The 18,392-nt window shown below is 48.5% G+C and overlaps 1 long non-coding RNA gene across 1 annotated transcript; it reads left to right on the top strand.

Annotated features, from left to right (window-relative positions):
• The first annotated feature begins 2,773 nt into the window (after positions 1–2,773).
• On the top strand, positions 2,774–6,097 carry LOC311428913. The gene is made up of 4 exons (XR_014687945.1): positions 2,774–2,837; positions 4,455–4,495; positions 4,766–4,819; positions 4,920–6,097. It is a non-coding gene; the product is annotated as an uncharacterized lncRNA (long non-coding RNA).
• Positions 6,098–18,392: the final 12,295 nt, after the last annotated feature.

Raw genomic sequence — 18,392 nt, 5'->3', positions numbered from 1 at the left:
AAAACAGTCTCCTGCTCCTTTAACAGCTTTCTTTTAAAAGACAGGTTGAAGTTGTGCTGGCGTTAAGAAGCTCTTCACAAGGTACTGGGGCTGTCCTGAGGATTCCACTTGACCAGCCAGCAGAAGAGGCAGGGAAACATACTTACATTGATGGCCTGAACTTCTCTTCCTATTACTCTTTTTAGTACTAGCCAGCGTGTGTGAGACATCTTTTCCTTCTCCTGTGAAGCAGTGGGCTGGTCTTTCTGGAAGAGGTTGTTTGACCATTGGAATTACACCAGTGAGATTCAAGAAGGAAATAAAATCCAAAAGCAGCAGCGTATCTTTATTACTACGTTAAGTGAGAAAGTGACACTTGGAACGAACTCGTTATAAACAATTCTGAACTCTTTTCTTAGCGGGAACGTACTTGAAAAAAAAAACAAACGAACCACAGGAGTACCTTGGAATACATAGGGCGATTCATCCCTTCAGGATCATTACACGGCAGCTGTATGTCACCACAATACACCTCTTTTGCTTAATGGTGGACTTCTCAGAGGGAATTTACTTGGGTCAGGTATACTGTGTGTATGTGGTTTTATGCACGTAGAACTGCCTGTACTACACTATCTTTTAAATAGGTGGTGGTAAGAGGAGACAGCTTTCTTCTAGTAGATTCTTCCTTAAGTTTCTTTAGTGATTCCGGGGGCGCTCACTTGACCGTGATGTGCCTGACCTGGTTAGCATCTAAACCTCCTCCTCTGATGTGGTACAGCTGTCTGCTAAATTAGTTACAGAAAGATGGTGACTTTAACTCAGACAGTTCTCTCTTACCTCTCTATTGTTTTATCTGGATAATTTGAATTTGGATTAGATGCCTTACACTGAAACGGACGCGAGTCTGTGAGAAGAAAGCCAGGCGTCCTTGGAGACTGTGCCAATGAAAAGGGGAAGAAAAATGAGTGGAATAAATCTGAGTGCACATAGTCCTGCATCCCGAAGGGAGCACAGAAGGAAGGTTGCTTGCTTAGAAGAGCAGTGGATGCTTCGTGCCCGCCTTAAAGAGAATATTAACAGAGAGAATTCTTTGTAAGACAAGCTGCCCCGCGGGGTGTGGGTAGCAAATACGTTGGAAAAAATACAGCCACAAGCTCCGAATGGCACAGTAGGCGAGCTGTGATCCGCCCGACAAGGCCTCCCGCGGGCGCCCTCTGCCGCCACCTGCTGGTGGAAAACGAGTACTGCAGGCGGCCGAGGGGCGCGCATGCGCGGTGGCACCGGCGGGCGCCCTCTGCCGCCACCTGCTGCTGTTACTCGGGTACTGCAGGCGGCCGAGGGGCGCGCATGCGCGGTGGGGGTCCGGTGGCGCCCCCTGCCGCCACCTGCTGGTGGTGAAGGGGTACTGCAGGCAGCCGGGGGGCGCCCTCTGCCGCCACCTGCTGGTGGGAAGCGAGTACTGCAGGCTGCCGGGCGCCACGAATGCCGCATGACGCCCGTGGGCACCCTCTGCCGCCATCTGCTGGTGGAAAACGAGTACTGCAGGCGGCCGGGGGGCGCGCAACGCGCGGTGACGCCCGCGGGCGCCCTCTGCCGCCACCTGCTGGTGGGAAGCAAGTACTGCAGGCGGCCGGGGGACGCGCATGCGCCGTGGGGTCCGGTGGCGCCCTCTGCCGCCACCTGCTGGTGCAAAACGAATACTGCAGGCGGCCGGGGGACGCGCATGCGCGTTGGCACCCGCGGGCGCCCTCTGCCGCCACCTGCTGGTGGGAAGCGAGTACTGCAGGCGGCCGGGGGGCGCGCATGCGCGGTGACGCCCGCGTGCGCCCTCTACCGCCACCTGCTGGTGGGAAGCGAGTACTGCAGGCGGCCGGGGGGCGCGCATGCGCGGTGACGCCCGCGGGCGCCCTCTGCCGCCACCTGCTGGTTTTAATCGGGTACTGCAGGCGGCCGGGGGGCGCGCATGCGCGGTGACGCCCGCGGACGCCCTCTGCCGCCACCTGCTGGTTTTAATCGGGTACTGCAGGCGGCCGGGGGGCGCGCATGCGCGGTGGGGCCCCGGGGGCGCCCTCTGCCGCCACCTGCTGGTTTTAATCGGGTATTGCAGGCGTCCGGGGGGCGCGCATGCGCGGTGACGCCCGCGGGCGCCCTCTGCCGCCACCTGCTGGTGGAGAACTAGTACTGCAGGCGGCCGAGGGGGGCGCATGCGCGGTGAGGCCCGGGGGCGCCCTCTGCCGCCTCCTGCTGGTGGAAAACGAGTACTGCAGGCGGCCGAGGGGGGCGCATGCGCGGTGGGGCCCGGGGGCGCCCTCTGCCGCCTCCTGCTGGTGGAAAACGAGTACTGCAGGCGGCCGTGGGGCCGTGCATGCGCGTTGCTTATTACGTCGTTGTTTTTTTTGCTGTGTAATTTCCTACGCTCCTAGATTTTTCTTCATATGTAAATCACACAGAATCACAGATCTTCTAGGTTGGAAGAGACCTCAAGATCATTGAGTCCAACCTCTGACCTAACACTAACGTTTGAGCTAATTCCCGTGGAAAATATTTCATTTACTTTCTTGGTTGTATTGTCCTTTCTATGTTCAAAGCTGAGGCATAAATACGGTAAATTTTGCTTCTAGAAACACCCCAGTTCTTTTGTCTGCACTCTGCATGCTGTAAACTAGGGATAGGCACAAAAAAAAACAAATAAATAAATAAATAAAAGAACACAGCTGCTGCTGCTCCTGCTCTCTTTCTTGTGGTTTGCCCCCTCCTCTTTCCCAGGTGATTGGGTTTGGGTGCTGGGCGGGGCCAAATGGTATAGGAGCCCCAGGCACGGCATCAGAGAGCTCCTTCTGCCCGGGCTGCTCTTTGGGGTCAGTGCTTTGTTGATGCTTCTGTTAGCTACATGCAGGGTTCTTTTGGTGGGTCAGGGTCTGGTACGATCTTTTAGAGGAAACCGATCTAGTAGTATGTGCATTTATTGCTTGAAGCTCTTTGGAGGTGATTAATTGTTATAGCACATTTATGGATAGGATGTCAATGTTATTTTGTGCGTTTGCTTTGTTGTTCTAGGTCCCTCGTGATTTTTGCAGGGTTACAGGGCAGATGCCACCAGATCTACCCCTTTTGTTGTTTTTGTTTTGTTTGATTTTTTTTTTTCTTGATTTTTCTTTTTCTTTTTTGGAAGGGGGTTTGGGATTTGAGCATCTCAATTTTGCGGGTTTGGGATTTGAGCGTCTTAATTTATTGGGTTAGGGGTTTTAGGCATAGGACTTCAGGGGTTTAGTGTGGTAAATAGTTTGGGTTAGGTCCGTAGGGGTTTCGAGGATGTTTAGGGATAGGGCTTGAGGCTTTTTTGTGTAAGGGCGGGAAGGGCTAGGGTTACAGTGAGTGCTGTTAAATGTAGTTCTCGAAAACTCGGCCTCTGATTGGCCGTGCTGGCTGTCCAGGGAATTCTGGTAGGTGTAGTTTTCCGGCACCAGGCTTCCGGTAGGCCGTGTTGACTGCCCGGAGCATGCCGGGAGATGTAGTTCTGGGACTCCGAACTTCCGGGAGGCCATGTTGGGTGCCCGGAGCATGCCGGGCAATGTAGTTCTGGGCCTCCGGACCTCCGGGAGGCCATGTTGAGCGCCCAGAGCATGCCTGGAAATGAAGTTCTCGGGAACCAGGGTTGGGCTTAGGGACTAGGGCTGGGGCTAGGGTTAGAGTTTAGGGTGAGGGTTGGGGTTAGGGTTAGGGCTAGTGAATGCTGGTTCTCTGTGTTTGCAGATGACGGTGAGCGTGTTTAAACTAATTCCAGTTGAAGAAGTTTCAGTTACTTGCTTGGTGCCGTTATCAGTTCAACATTAAAAGCTGCAGCAAAAGCAAAAGGGGATTTTTGCTTCTAGAAACACCACAGGTCTCTTGTCTGCTCTCTGAATGTTTTTGAGATAAAACAGATTTTAAAAAACAAAGGAAAGGAAAGGAAAGGAAAACAAAACAAAACACAGCTGCTCCTTTTGCTCTCTTCCTACTTTCATGTGCTTTGCCCCTCCCCTTTCCCAGGTGATTGGGTTTGGGTGCTGGGCGGGGCTAAATGCTATATGAGCCCCAGGCATGCCATCAGAGAGCTCCTTCTGCCTGGGCTGCTGTTTTGGGGACAGTGCTTTGTTTTTCCTTCTGTCCGTTGCAGGGTTGTTTAGGCAGGCTGGAGTCTATGGATTTCTGGATTTTAAGTGCTTGGAATTCACTTAGTAGAGGGATGTTTAGTAGGGGCTGCTGGCTCAGTTTGGGGCGCGGTTGTCACTGCAGTTATTTTCCTACAGCCAATAGAGTAAAATTCCAGTTTGCCTTTTAGAGGTGCTATAAGTGGGTAAAGAGAACAGATGGAAGCGTGTGCCACGTGGGGTAGGCAAGCGGCTGAGGTACAGGAGGGGATGAGAGCATGTGATTTTTTTTCTGGGGATGAAATGGACTCAATTTTGTTGGTGTATAATCTGTTCTGCTCCTAGATTTTTCTTTCAATGTGAAGAAAAGTTTGAGCTAATTCCAGGTAAGAAAGTTCCAGTTACTTGCTGGGTCGTATTGTCCTTTTAATATTCAAAGCTACAGCAAAAGCGTGGGGATTGTTGCTTCTAGAAACACCCCAGTTTTCTTGTCTGCACTCTGCATGCCGTTGAGCTAAAGCAGACTAAAAAATAAATAAATACAGGAAACACACACACAAAAACCAACAATAACAAAAACAACAACAACAAAAAAAACACACCATTGGGTGATGTGTTGTGAACGCAACGATCATTTAATCCCTTTGTTTTCCCAGGTGGTGTGGATGATACTGGTTGCACTGTTGGAGCTTGGATTTGGAGAGGAACAGGTGAGCATAGTTGTATGTTGCATCAGCAGTAGTCAGTGTTGTGGAGAAGGTGGGCATCATGACCGGCATGCTAGTGAATGCTGGTACTCTGTTTTTGCAGCTGATGATGAGCCTGGCAATTGACTAAGATGACGACCAGTGCCTGTGTATTTCTTGAGGCGGAGGGAATTTACCATGCAGCAACCTGAGAGCTAAGTTGGGGGGCACCTGGTATTTGCATATCTGGGGTGGCTAATGGGAGCTGGGAGCCAGAGCAGCGTGGAGCCAGCTGGCTGAAAATACTTGGTGCCGCTGCGAGGGTGGTTCAGGCTGGGTCACGTTCAGGCTGCTTGTGGCTGGGTCACCAGGCTAATAGAAGCAGCGGGATTATTTTGTAGCGTGAGTGCGTGCGCCAGGCAGGACAGTTTCCTTCTGTTCGTCTGTCCTGTAGTGTTGCTTCTGCAATGTCTGTTCTGTGCTTCTCGGGTCTTGATATCCTTCTAGCTTTTTACACTGGACAGACCAGACAGGCGACTTGGTAGCGGTGCTGAAGGGCCTCAGTGCTTGTTTTGTCATCGTGGCTCTGATCCGAGCACTTCTTGTCTTGCAGTCGCTGCTTGAAGTGCAGTTCTGTTTCAGGTCTCGTGCATCATATTCGGTTTGAGATCGCATCTGTTTCCATCCTCGCTCTTGTGGAAGTCATCTGGGCCGCATCAGGAGCTCTTGCTTGGGAATTGATTTCCTAAGCGTCGTCTTATGTGATTAAGGAGGTATTGGGGAGGCAAGGACAGTCCCCAGACAAGGACTGTATATCTCGAAACAAGACACCGGAACTCACGATAAGGAAGCGGCAGACGGACAGAGAAACAAATGTAAGGACTATAAATCTCAAAACTGGACGTTGGAATTCATTATAAAGACACAACAAAGGGAAGAATTAGCAACAGCCAGCTCTTGCGATTAAGAAACATGCCAACTCAGCGGATTCCTGACCAAAGGTGAAAAGTACAATGTGAGGAAGACTCGGGGTCTTCCTCCCAAAGACCCCTGCCCACGTCCCAAAGGCCCCTGCCCACAGTTCTTGGGAGGCTCTACTCAGGCGCAAGGTGCCAAAAGGCTAATTAGCATGAGAAGCGAGGGAAGGCGGGGGTAGGCAATGAATATGTATAGACGCCGGTAGAATATTGATAGATTGATTGTATAAATTCAAGACTGCTTTCTGCTTTGGGTATGCACGATAGGTGGAGAGATCCCCCCGTGCATCCAGCGCTGCAATAAAGAATATACCGCTTAAAGGAATTTCGGCTTCGATCTTTGAATCATATGGGTTTTTCAGTCCCCATCCTTCTGGTCTCTTGTCTTGAAGGAAGGCTTTTTAGGCCTCCATCACCCCAGTTCTGGCAGTGTCTTCCAGTCGCGTGTCGTGACATTTGAGTCTCTCCTTGGGTCTGGTGCAGAGCACCTGTTGTGACTTGCTGTTGCCATAGGGCTTCCCTCCGGGGGTCACTTTTTCTTGCGCCTTGTGTTGTGTGTTTTGTTTGTAGTGTTTGTGGCGTGGCTGTGTGTGTATGTGTTTGGTCTGGAGCTGTCCTGCCTGGCAGTTAGTGATGACAGCTAACGTGGCAGTGCATGGGTGTGCTAATACATTGTCCGGACTGTGTTGGCGAAGACATCTGGTCTGCCTCTGGGCACGTACTGAAGGGCAGCAGGCACAGTCATCTCTGTGGTGTTTGTCAGATGTGCGTGTGGGGGGGAAGAGTTGAGCTGCTTGTGAGCAGCTGCTCGCATAGTGCTTGAACGGTGTGCTTGAGGAGGAGGTCTGTGGAATCTTGAAAGCTTACAGATAAGGGGTTTTTGAAACTTTTATTTTTATTTCTCTCCTGTCCCCAGTAGAGCGTAAACCTTTGGAGGAACCTGTCACAGGAAAGAGCTCCTTCCGGAACTGTTCAGCGCTCCGTAGGCAGCTCGGTGACTGGCTTGGTCTACTTCTGAGGTGTGCTGAGGTATGGGGGCTGCTGTTTTGAAATGATAATATTGTAAGCGGGGTCCCTTTGTGTTGTTGAGGGATGGGTGCTAATGCTGGCAGCTGAATGATTATCTTGTGACCGTTTTCATTTGTTAAAGCTGAAACACAGTGTACAACGCGGGACTTGACCGGAGCTGCTTTTGGCAAGGTGAGCGATGAACAGATGTAGCAGGTACTTTAGGGGTGCAGTTGTCACTGCAGTTACTTAACTGCACAAAGTACAGTAAAAATCCTGTTGATATTTCAGGGGTGTTGTAGCTGGCCTAAGAGAGCAGATGGAAGCATCTGCCTCGAGGGCAGGTGAGGGAGCAGAGGTTAGGGAGCAGATGAGAGTAACTGTCCCAGCTGTGCTGTGGCTTTGGATGCTGCTTCAGCCTATGCTTTTCTTTTTGTTTCACAGGTGTGTCGCACAGGCTCAGAGGGGCCAAGCTGCACTCTGAAGAGCAGCACGGGAAGGGCGGGCTGTTTGTGAGCTGGATTGGAGCAGAACTGCCAAGTAGCACGAGGTGACTGCGAAGGGTCTTGCTTTGCAGGTGCCATGGCAGGCTCTCCACAGAAGCGGTTGAGGATTTGAGAGGAGGTTGCAGATCATCGAGGAGCGACACGTGCAGGGACGGCTTGAAAACGGTATGGCTGCTTTCTCTTCTGTTTATCAGGTGTCCCAGGCGACGTGGGCTGTGATGTTAGCCTTTAGGATCGGAACAAAGCAGGTGCTGATGGCGGTCTTCTTCGGTAGGCAAAGAGGTGCCCGAAGCCCCCTCCTGTGCAGCCTGAGCACGCCTCGCTGAGGATGAAGCTTGCTTTCCAGCAGTTCTGGAAACTGTGTTGAGGCTGAAATGCTGCGTCTGTGTTCGGGTTGGGGTTGCACCTTGGTGAGTGTAGGGATGGGTTTTAAGTGGGTGCAGCGGAGGGCCCGGCCCCAGTGTCCTGTAGTGTGTTTTGACCCATCAGCATAGCCTTTTGGTTCTCAGATAGCCTGCTGAAGGAAGTGATTTTTGCTGCGAGTGGAACGGAATTGATTTTGTTGGCGTATAATCTGTTCTGCTCCTAGATTTTTCTTTCTGCGTAAATAAAAGTTTGAGCTAATTCGAGCTGAAAAAGCTTCAGTTACTTGCTTGGTTGTGTTGTCCTTTCAATATTCAAAGCTGCAGCAAAAGCATGGGGATTGTTGCTTCTAGAAACACCCCAGTTCTCCTGTCTGCCCTCTGCATGCTGTTGAGCTAAGCCTTATAAATAAGTAAATAAACCACAGCTGCTGCTCCTCCTCTTTCTACTTTCATGTGCTTTGCCCCTCCCCTTTCCCAGGTGATTGGGTTTGGGTGCTGGGTGGGACCAAAAGGTATATGAGCCCCAAGTATGCCGTCAGAGAGCTCCTTCTGCCTGGGCTGCTCTTTGGGGGTAAGTGCTTTGTTTTTCCTTCAGTCAGTTGCCGGGTTCTCTAGGCAGGCTGGAGTCTATGGATTTCTGGAATTCTAAGGGCTTGGAATTCACTTCATAGAGGGATATGTAGCAGAGGTTGCTGGCTCACTTTTTTTTTGGGATGGTGGGATACGCTCCTGTGTTTGATCTGTATTTTAATCTCTAGATGAATCAACCCACTTGTGTAACTCTCCAGAGGACTAAAACCAGCTTGATGACATGCTACAAGAGGCTTGACCGTGTTGGTGCAGTATTACCAAGAGACTGAGCGGGGTCACCTTTTTCATCTGCAAAGGGTATGTCTGCCATTACCCCTGCCGGGGCTGCTATGCATTCATGGCCTTGTGGCATTTGTGGACTTCAGTTTGTTTGTTTGTTTGTTTGTTTGTTTTATTTGTCTGGCTCTGGTCTCTGTGTTTGAGTCCTCTGCATGTGCCGCACTGTTTGCGTATCCATTGTGGATGTGACCTTCTCTCTTTGTTTCTTGTAGCTCAGGGCGTAGGCACGGAAGCTTGAACGAAGCATGAGGGTGAGTGGACAGCAGTGGGGGCCCCGAGTTGCTCGGTGGACTGTGTGAGTCTGCTTCAGCTGTCGGGCCGGCTTTGCAAGTGCCTTGCGACAGCAGAGTACGTCTCCTGCCACGTTTCTGACACGTGCCAGACGTCAGCGGTTCCAGGGTTCCAGTTCCTGAAATGCTGGAGATGCTCGGAGCACGAGAGGAGCTGGGGCGGCTTCGGGGGGCTGGGGGAGAGGGGACAGGGGAGAGGGGGGCGGCTGCGGCGGCGGGGGGGGGCAGAGAGGGCAGCAGGAGGAGGTGCCGTTGCGTGCGCGTGGCCGACGCCCCTCTGGATTGGCTGGAGTGCTCCGTCCCGAGGCATGCTGGGAGCTGTAGTTCTGCGCTGCCGGGCGGCCACGTGGGCTCCGGGCTGCGCGGCCGGGCCGGGGCCGGGCCGGGGCCGGGCCGTGCGCGCCGGGAGGCGCAGGTTGCCGCTGGCGGCGAGCGCGGTTGCCGGCGGTGAGGCGAGCGAGAGCCTCCGGGGGTGCCTCCTCGGAGCGTCGGGCCGGGAGGGGCGGGGGGTGTTGAGGCCGGGCGCGGGTCCTCGCTGCGCTTGATCGTTGGGCTGCGCCGCGCCGCGCCTCGGAGGCTTTCCTCTCCCTGCGTCCTGACAGCCGGCTCTCTCCTTGTGCTGCGGTTCACCGGGGCAGAAGCAGCTCCCCGCCGCTAGGACCCCTGCGGGGTTTGTTGCCGAGCGAAGGTGGCGCACCGGGTAAAGCGAGGAAAGCCGCAGCTGGCGTGCTGCGGTCGCAGGGTTCTCAGGAGAGAGAGCAGCCCGTCCGTCCCGACTGCCCAGGTAAGTCGCAGCGACCTCGGGGTGGAATCAAGGCGTGCTCGTAAGCTTCCTGCAGCCCCGGCTCAAAGGCTTCATTGAATTTGCGGAAGCGCGAGCTGCTCGGCGCTGGGAAGCGCAAAGGGAAGGAAGGCACGTAGTGCCTGCCGAGTCGTAGTAGCCTCTTAGACCTAGAATGAACTGGCCTGTCAGGCTCTGTCTGTTGCTCAGTCTTTGGTACGAGAGGCTAAACTTTGTCCCGCCTCAGCTTTCGGAGTTGTCCTAGGAATAGACCGGTGCTTGCGGGGCTTTCCAGGACGCTGGTTGCGGTCAGTGAGGACAGACGTGAGAGGCAATTTCTGTCTGTCTGTCTGTCTGTCTCTTGGTTATGTCCCAAGAGTTTTGCTTGAACTGTGTGCAATAAAGGAGGCCTTGGGCCTGTACTGAGCAGCGAGAGAGAGCAAAACTCTGCGTAAGCACTGGCCGTGGCAACGTTGCTTGGGAGTTGAGCGGCTGGGGGTCTTTCCAGAGGTGGGGGGTCTTCCCAGCGGAACTCGGTACGCAGGCAGAAACGTGACCTTCGAGGTCTTTGTTTGTCTTGCGCTGCAGCTGTGGTATTTGCCCCATAACTGTATGGAGTTGCTGAATTCTAGAGGGGATGATGATAGAGACGTCCCTGGTTCAGCCTTTTTTTGCCGCAGTCCTTGCAGAAGTTGTGGAAAAATGAGTAGTATCCTTCTCTTTAAGTTCACCTTTTAAAGAGTTCTTCCTGCAGACTCCTGTCTCCGTGGTTTAGGTACGTGATTTGTGTGAAACAGAGCCAGGCTTTCCTGTTAACGAGTGCCCTGATTGAAATTCCCTGTTGTTGGAGAACAAGAACCATCAGTGGTGCTTGGCAGTTTAAAACCTCTTGGCTTACGCAAAGGCTAACTTGCCAAAGCGAATGGGAAGTAGCCTAAAGTTCAGTAAATGCGCTGAATAGAAAAGGCCGTCTTCTTGACGGGAAAAGAGCTTTGCAGAACGTGAGCTTTGTTTCCCGTAGGGCTCCCTGCTTGCCCACCTGTTCAGCGATTACTGCAGGCTTTGACTGGTCCCCTCAGGCCCAATATCGCACACGTGCTGTGCTGCAGACGGTGCCTTAGCTTCCTTGCCGTCTCGTGCTGCGTTACTTGTACCTGCGGAAAACTTACTTCAGTGTCACAGAAACCCCGTGGGAAGCGTTCCCGACTCACGCCGGTAGGACCATCCCGTCGCGGCTGGTAAAATCCAGGAGCAGGACGATGCTTGGAAGAACGTCACCTATGGAGGAGAAGACAACAGTCTCCTTCCTGTTAGGCAACAGGTTTCCAAGACTGGTTTCCCCACCCCCCTGTGCGTTTTGAAGGAGGCAGTCCCTAAGCTGATGCAATCCAACTATCCAACTGCATCTAAGATGCTGGTTGTTACTTCCATAAGCTATAAAGGAACTTAATGTGTTCTGTGTTTTTAGGTCGAGGCTCGTGTGCGTGAGTTTGGCTTGTCGCGATGGCCGGTGTAGATGATCGCTCACGTGCCCCAAAGCTCCTTGTGCTGATGCTGGATCTGCCCCACGGTAAAGGACCGCATGCTGTGTGTTCAGCTTTTCTTCCTTACCGTGTCGTCCGTATGTATGTATGTATTTACTTCTCTGAAGGAAAGGGTGGATTTTTCGTGGGTCCCTCTGTGCGCGTCTCGAACCAGGCTGCAGTAAATACGCGTAAGCGAGTAGGCTGCTGCAGCGCGTCCTGGACAGTATCAGGGTGCTACTCTGCTAGCAGTGGAGAGCTGGGTGAAGGTGCCCAGGGTAAGGGCTTGTTCTGCCTCAAGTTGAACAGAAAGTTTCAGGAGTTGAGCATCCCAGGGGATGTTTGTAGGACTGCTGTTAGACGATAAAGGTTCGGATGGCTGTCGACGAAGGGGATTTTGTTGGTTCTTTTTCGATAGCTGTTCCTGCCAAAGATCGCGTCGGTCACAAAAGGTAGTAGTAACCTTGCGGTTTCTATGTTCTGTAGCGTTTGTACTAAAATACACTGGCAGATGAATAAATGAGCAGGTACAAATACACGTGACTCTGTAGCTGAGACTAAATAACGTGCAGTTTCTTCTGTGTTTTATCTTTCAAAGCACATTGTTGCTGAGCGCCTGAGCTTTTTGCTCGCATTACCGAGGAAAGGAATGGCAGTGCTTCTTCCCCCCTCATCTCTCTTTTTTTTTTTTTTTTTTTTTTCCCCCCCCTCTCTTCTTCCTCGATGACAGGGTACTCAATGTTTTCCTCGGATGTCCACGTGAAAAACGAAATAAATAAATAAATGCTGATGGTGAAGACACTGACAGAATTGGGTGACATTTTCAAGGTAGAGGAGGGGCGAAGAATGTGGAAATTCCTGGTACATTAGTGGTGCTCTGTTAACAAAACTGACGTATACGCCACTTGCTGTTCCTAGTTTTTTGGTTTGGTTTTCCTTTCAGTAGTCTCCCCGAAGGCTTTTGCGGACACACGGTGTATCTTTTCTGTTCTTCCAGTATTCGTTTGTCAGGAAAGACGACCATGCAATCCGAGGGCTGTGGACAACCATCTACCAGGTGGTTGTTGCAGCCTCCATCGGTCATGTTATTTGTGCTTTTAGCTCGCCCTCTCCTATATCTTGAGTTGAATTTCTTTTTTTTTTTTTTTTTTTTGGCAACGCTATGTTTGCAGTGATAGCATTGCTGCCGAGGTATTTTTGACTAAAAATGATCTTAACTGTAGTAGTGAATTCACAGAGTGTGGCTTTGTGTAACGACTCCCGCGATCACAACTTTTTTTTTTTTTTTTTTTCCTTTGTCACAGATAGGAGGAAAGCTCTTTCCGGAGAGATGGAAAGAAAGTTGTTTCAGAATACGTTCAGAATGTCTGAAGTTGTTTTGGAATTTTTTTTTGTTTTGTTTTTTTTTTTTAGTAGTTAACGGTAGTACAGCCCACAGAGCAATTTCTTTGTGCGTGAGAACTCGCGGGTTAACTGAAAGTTACTTGTTTTATTATAAAACTAGGATTTGAAGCCACGGGCATTCAGAAATGCATATGATATGTCTTGTCACAATCTTCTAGATCAGCTAACCGGAATGAGAACCAATCTTCTGAAAACACACAGGGATATCGTGGGGCAGGATGAAGGTAAATGGACACAATTATTTATTAATATTCTGGTACAGCTATTTAATTCACCTAAGTAGTGTTTCTGTCCTCGGTGTGGGAGAGGAAGTAGACTTTGCATCGTTTCTTGGGTCAGTCGTCCTTCCCTAGATTCCGAAGGAAAAGAATGAAATTTCTGCCTTCTGTCACAAAACATGTTGTGCGTGCTTGGAATTTGAAAATTCAGTTTCATGGGTGAGCTTTCCTGTGCAACAGGATGCAGTAGATGTTCTTATAGTGATGGTGAAAGGAAAGAGGGGCTTTATTTGCCTTTTGCTTTTCCTTTGTTTTGTAGAGGGAGGAAATAGTGATTTCTAGATCTTAAATGCTAACACTGGAAATGGAAGCATGCGAGGCTTGTATTTCCTTAGTCTTAAGGTAGACTAAATTTAGATACCTTGTTCTGCTGCAGACTGCCTTCACGGCGTTCCTGTTGCTCAAAGGGGAAATCATCAGGAGTAGTTGAAAATGATGCCTTCACCCCTTCGGGAGATTGATCCAGATCAACCAAAAAGGCTTCTTCATACACTTGGCAGTCTGTTCAAACAGGATGAGAAGGTAGGAGAAGTCTTGCTATCTGCTGTATCATTATTTGAAAAGTAACTGAATTGTAACACGGAGGCAAATACTCTGGTAGTGAATTGACGAAGCAATTGTTTTTTACTTATATTAAAAAAAAAAAAAAAAAGTCTTTTCAGGGTACGATGATAGATGAAGCAGATAAATTTGTTGCTGGGCCTCAGAATAAGATCAAGCGTCCTGGAGAGCCCAATACTCCAGCATCACTAAAGAGAGAAGGCGTAGCACGTCGCCGCTATTGCGACGGCCACAGTCACTGTTGTGACAAACCATGTTGGTGGGAAAGGGCCACCCTGTGCTGCTGGATCTCCGTCACCATATCTGAACCTCAAAGGCATGCCAACAAATAAAGGTGTGTTGGAGTTGTTGTAGTACAGGAACTTGTGTGGTCATAAATGGACATAGTGTGCAGGAAAAAAAAAAAAAAGGTCTCCGTGCTTTCCGTGTTAATTCAAAAGGACACGTAAGTTTTAGAGTTAATTGGGACTGAATTTCTTTGGTCGGCTTAGACAAACAGGCTGTTGCTATAGGTAACGAAGTCCTGAATGAGCAATAATTTGGAACTGTTTCTAAAAAGTGCTGAAACCTTTCACCACGATGGTTTGGCGGTAGCAAGGATTTCATTTCAGCTTTTAATTCTCATTTGTGTATTCTATAGTGGGGAAGGGAGAAGTGGGGAAGGAAAGTGTGTAAAAAAAAAAAAAAAAAAAAAAATTTAAATTTCTCACAAATAGTAATTTACCCACCTGTTGCAGCAGAGTCGAAAGAAAAATTTGCTGGAACTGGGGGAAGGAGGGGAAACTTTAGTTTGCTTTAGTCACTGAAATGGGAATACAGCAAATAACTTCACGACAGTCATATGAGACGGTAGCAGCCCAAAAGGAGGTATTCCTGTGGTTGCGTCAAAGGGTGAATAAAACTACTGAAGTGATCTGACAGTGCTGAGTAACTCTCTCCACAGTACTTTCAACAAGAAGGGATGCAGAATAATGTCCTTCTGTGTTTTTTGATCCTGCAGTTATATGCACTACTAAGCTCCTTCTTAATTTTCAGACACTGGTATCAGTACTGTCCAAGATGGTAATGGAGAGAAGAAAGCAGAAAACTGTCAGTTGCTGGAAGAGCAAATTGATGGCTTGTCTGTGCAAATGGCTTCTTCGGTTCCAGCTGTTAAGGGAGAGGATGAAATGTCACCTGGTGACTTAGACTCTCTACATGATGAGTTCAATTGCTTAAATGATGCAAAGATGGCTTGGATCGTAAACCTGGTACCAATGCACTTGTTCGAGGGCCTCTAAATTACAGCGTGGCTGGAGATGACCAAAAACGAGTGATGGAGTCTACTTCTGAATCTGTGCCAAATTGATTTAAAATAACACCTACAATGTTGGAGGGAAGCGATGCTGGTATTAAAATCAGAGTGGTGAAAGAGGTTTGCAAACGTGGAAGAAGTAAGTTCTTTATTAGTGTATTAAAAATAGGCTAGGGGTACAGAAGACTTTTTCTTGAAATGAGGATCTATTTTGAAAATAAAACCTCAGATTTGGAATGATTTTTGATTACTCGTGTACAAGTAGTGGAAGAACAAGAAAGTAAGTACATGTATTCACAGTCCAACTTTATATCCTCACCGTCCTTACTGCAGTACTCTTAAGCAGGCTTAGTCACAGCACCATTCGTGTTTTCATAGTTGCTTCAGAGAAGAAAACACAGAAACCAATGAAAAAATACTGTTGTTTCACATCTAAGGTGTCCGGTTCATTCTTTTGCGCTACTTTTTTTTTTTTTTTTTGTTAAACTTTATACGAGACAATCGTGCTCATGCTCCACATAGATCGGTCATCTTGTAAAGAGTAGTTATCTTAAACCTCTGCTTTCAAAAATGACAGCTCTAGGTTGAAACATGGCTCGGTATCCCTTTGTTTCTATTAACTGCTGATCATGGCAGCGTGTTCGTGGAGATACAAGGCTTCTCTGCTGATTAAACCTAGTCTGCATTTTCCAAGGGCAGGTGTTTCTAGATACTGCTCTTTTAAGAGAAGAAAATTCAGCGTTACATTTGAATATCAGCTAATCGATATCACTTCAAATTATTGGTATGCTGGCTTTTTTTTCTTACGTGCATTACTGTATGCAGAAATGGGAAACTCTAGGCTTTGTTGTTTTTCCTTTGGCTGTTGAGATTTACTGAAAATGCATTTACAAGATCTGTTTCTAATATCTGTTTGGATCTCTTGTTTAAGATCGTGAAAAAAATCTTCTCTCTTCTTGAGGAGGTACGTACAAGGACGGATGGAAACTCAGAAGTATTTCATTGAATTTGCTATAAGGGAAGGAGCAAGGTTTGTATAGATACGAATGATTCGGAGTTAAACGCTAACGTTGTTCATGATAGCAAATCTCAGTCTTTTCCAAAACAAGTGTTTTGTTTTGACATACTTAAATTATTACAGTTTCAGCGGTCAAACTGCCGTTGTATTTTCTGAAGTAAATGGTCGTTACCTAGAGCTGAAGTGTGAAATAGAAAGATACGGGTGGTTATGGAAGAAAGACCCAGAATTTGCGTGGGTTGGGGAAAGATGGCTGTATCAAATTAAATTTGCCATTCTGATGTCAGAAATGAGGGAAGCTCTTCCATGCTGGAAACAGAGAGCCTCCGCTAATACTGTTTGTCGTGGCCAAATAATACTGAGTTATTTAACTGCTGTTTTTGGAAGAAGAAATGAAATTACTTCCCTAGGTTTAAAAATCGTGTCTTAATACAGCACTTAGAGAGAACGCTAGAGGAGCTAGAGTTCAACAGCCTACCCAACAGAGTTAATCAGGTGAACGGTAGATAATAGTGTACCAGCCAGAGGAATACGGACCGGGAATGAGTTTGCTGTGCCGCAGAAGAGTGGAAGAGGACGTAGCTGTTGCCCTCGCCATCCTGGCGGTCAAGTGATCTTACTGTCAGAGTCCGAGAAGAAGCAGCAGAGCTTTAACTTTACGAACCTCTATCGGCAGAAGCTGGGCTGTAACCTTAAGGACGTGCTACGAAAGGTGTGGCTTTTTTCCTGTGGAGGGTGCTCTTTGCTCAACAGGCTGAAAAAAATAACCATTGCTGCCCCTCCTGCAGGTGGTGAGAATTTACTCACTTGAATACTGTCATTAGCCGTTTTACGTGCAATAGGCAGTGGATCGCACTAAAATGGGGCACTGTCAAATGCACACAGTGTCTGCATTGTGGAGAGATCCCATCTGTTGTGTCCCCCCCCCCCCCCCCCCCCCCCCCCCCAATAAAAAACCAACCAACCAACCAAAACTCCCAGAAACACCTGCACTGGTAATACTGCATGTTGCCAGCACAGAGACGAGGGCCTTGTTCCCGAGAACTGCTAGCCATGCCTTTAAACTTGAGATTCAGCATAGATCGAGAGTAAAGAAACTGCTGTTGTGTTAATGAAAGCTAAAGACAGCCCTGTGACTGTTACCACTTGGTGGTTACTAAACAATCTACCTCAGACTCTCTTCTGTTTTTATCTGCAGACATTATGAAAGCGCACCTGAGGCTTCCCAGGTCCCTGACTTCAGTTCTCTTTCATCCCGTGAGGAGGACGGGGATTCTTCAGGTGGCCTTGCCTTGGCACACGCTGTGCTTTGGAAGCACTAAAAAGAAATGCTTTTAAAAGTGTGCATTTATTTTAATGTTCATACAAAAGAGATTGGTTTTGAACAGTGTTGTTACCGGATCACTAATTTGATATTTTAACTGTATGCATTTTTTTGAACATAGGTGTGTGTGTGTGTGTGTGTGTGTATATATATATATATAAAAAAAAAAAAAACGTTTTATTAATTCTCGTTAAGTGCCGATCTGAGGAGTCTGTAATGGGCAGCGCTGAATTCCTCAAATTGTCTGTCACCAACAGACCGCTAATATTTTTTGTGAAACCAGTCTGCATATCCTGAAACCCCACTTCTGGTAATAGCTGCGGAATGTGTTTGTTACTTACCTCCCGGTAGCACGTACCCTGGAGCACCTGCCTCATCAGTCAGCTCAGCCTGTACAGGGTGTACATTTTTGCTCCAAGGCTAAAGTGTTAAAGACACCAAGTTCCAGCTTACCAAATCCTTGGTTACCCGAGTTAATATCCTCCCTTCCGTTCCTCTTACTCTTTTGTTCAAAGGTAATGTTGTGAATCACAGAAAATGCAACGAAGACTGGAGCACCTGCACGTAATTAATATTTTCCTTTTAAACGGTAATATGCCAGTAGTAAGTGGCTCTTCAGATAATTTTATTTTCGGTTGTTCTCATTTAAAAACAGTCTCCTGCTCCTTTAACAGCTTTCTTTTAAAAGACAGGTTGAAGTTGTGCTGGCGTTAAGAAGCTCTTCACAAGGTACTGGGGCTGTCCTGAGGATTCCACTTGACCAGCCAGCAGAAGAGGCAGGGAAACATACTTACATTGATGGCCTGAACTTCTCTTCCTATTACTCTTTTTAGTACTAGCCAGCGTGTGTGAGACATCTTTTCCTTCTCCTGTGAAGCAGTGGGCTGGTCTTTCTGGAAGAGGTTGTTTGACCATTGGAATTACACCAGTGAGATTCAAGAAGGAAATAAAATCCAAAAGCAGCAGCGTATCTTTATTACTACGTTAAGTGAGAAAGTGACACTTGGAACGAACTCGTTATAAACAATTCTGAACTCTTTTCTTAGCGGGAACGTACTTGAAAAAAAAAACAAACGAACCACAGGAGTACCTTGGAATACATAGGGCGATTCATCCCTTCAGGATCATTACACGGCAGCTGTATGTCACCACAATACACCTCTTTTGCTTAATGGTGGACTTCTCAGAGGGAATTTACTTGGGTCAGGTATACTGTGTGTATGTGGTTTTATGCACGTAGAACTGCCTGTACTACACTATCTTTTAAATAGGTGGTGGTAAGAGGAGACAGCTTTCTTCTAGTAGATTCTTCCTTAAGTTTCTTTAGTGATTCCGGGGGCGCTCACTTGACCGTGATGTGCCTGACCTGGTTAGCATCTAAACCTCCTCCTCTGATGT

The sequence above is a fragment of the Aythya ferina genome, assembly GCF_964211825.1.
Source record: "Aythya ferina genome assembly, contig: HAP1_SCAFFOLD_188, whole genome shotgun sequence".
Taxonomy (NCBI): domain Eukaryota; kingdom Metazoa; phylum Chordata; class Aves; order Anseriformes; family Anatidae; genus Aythya; species Aythya ferina.
The sequence above is the reverse complement of the archived record's forward strand: the minus strand, read 5'-3'. Positions and strand labels throughout refer to the sequence as shown.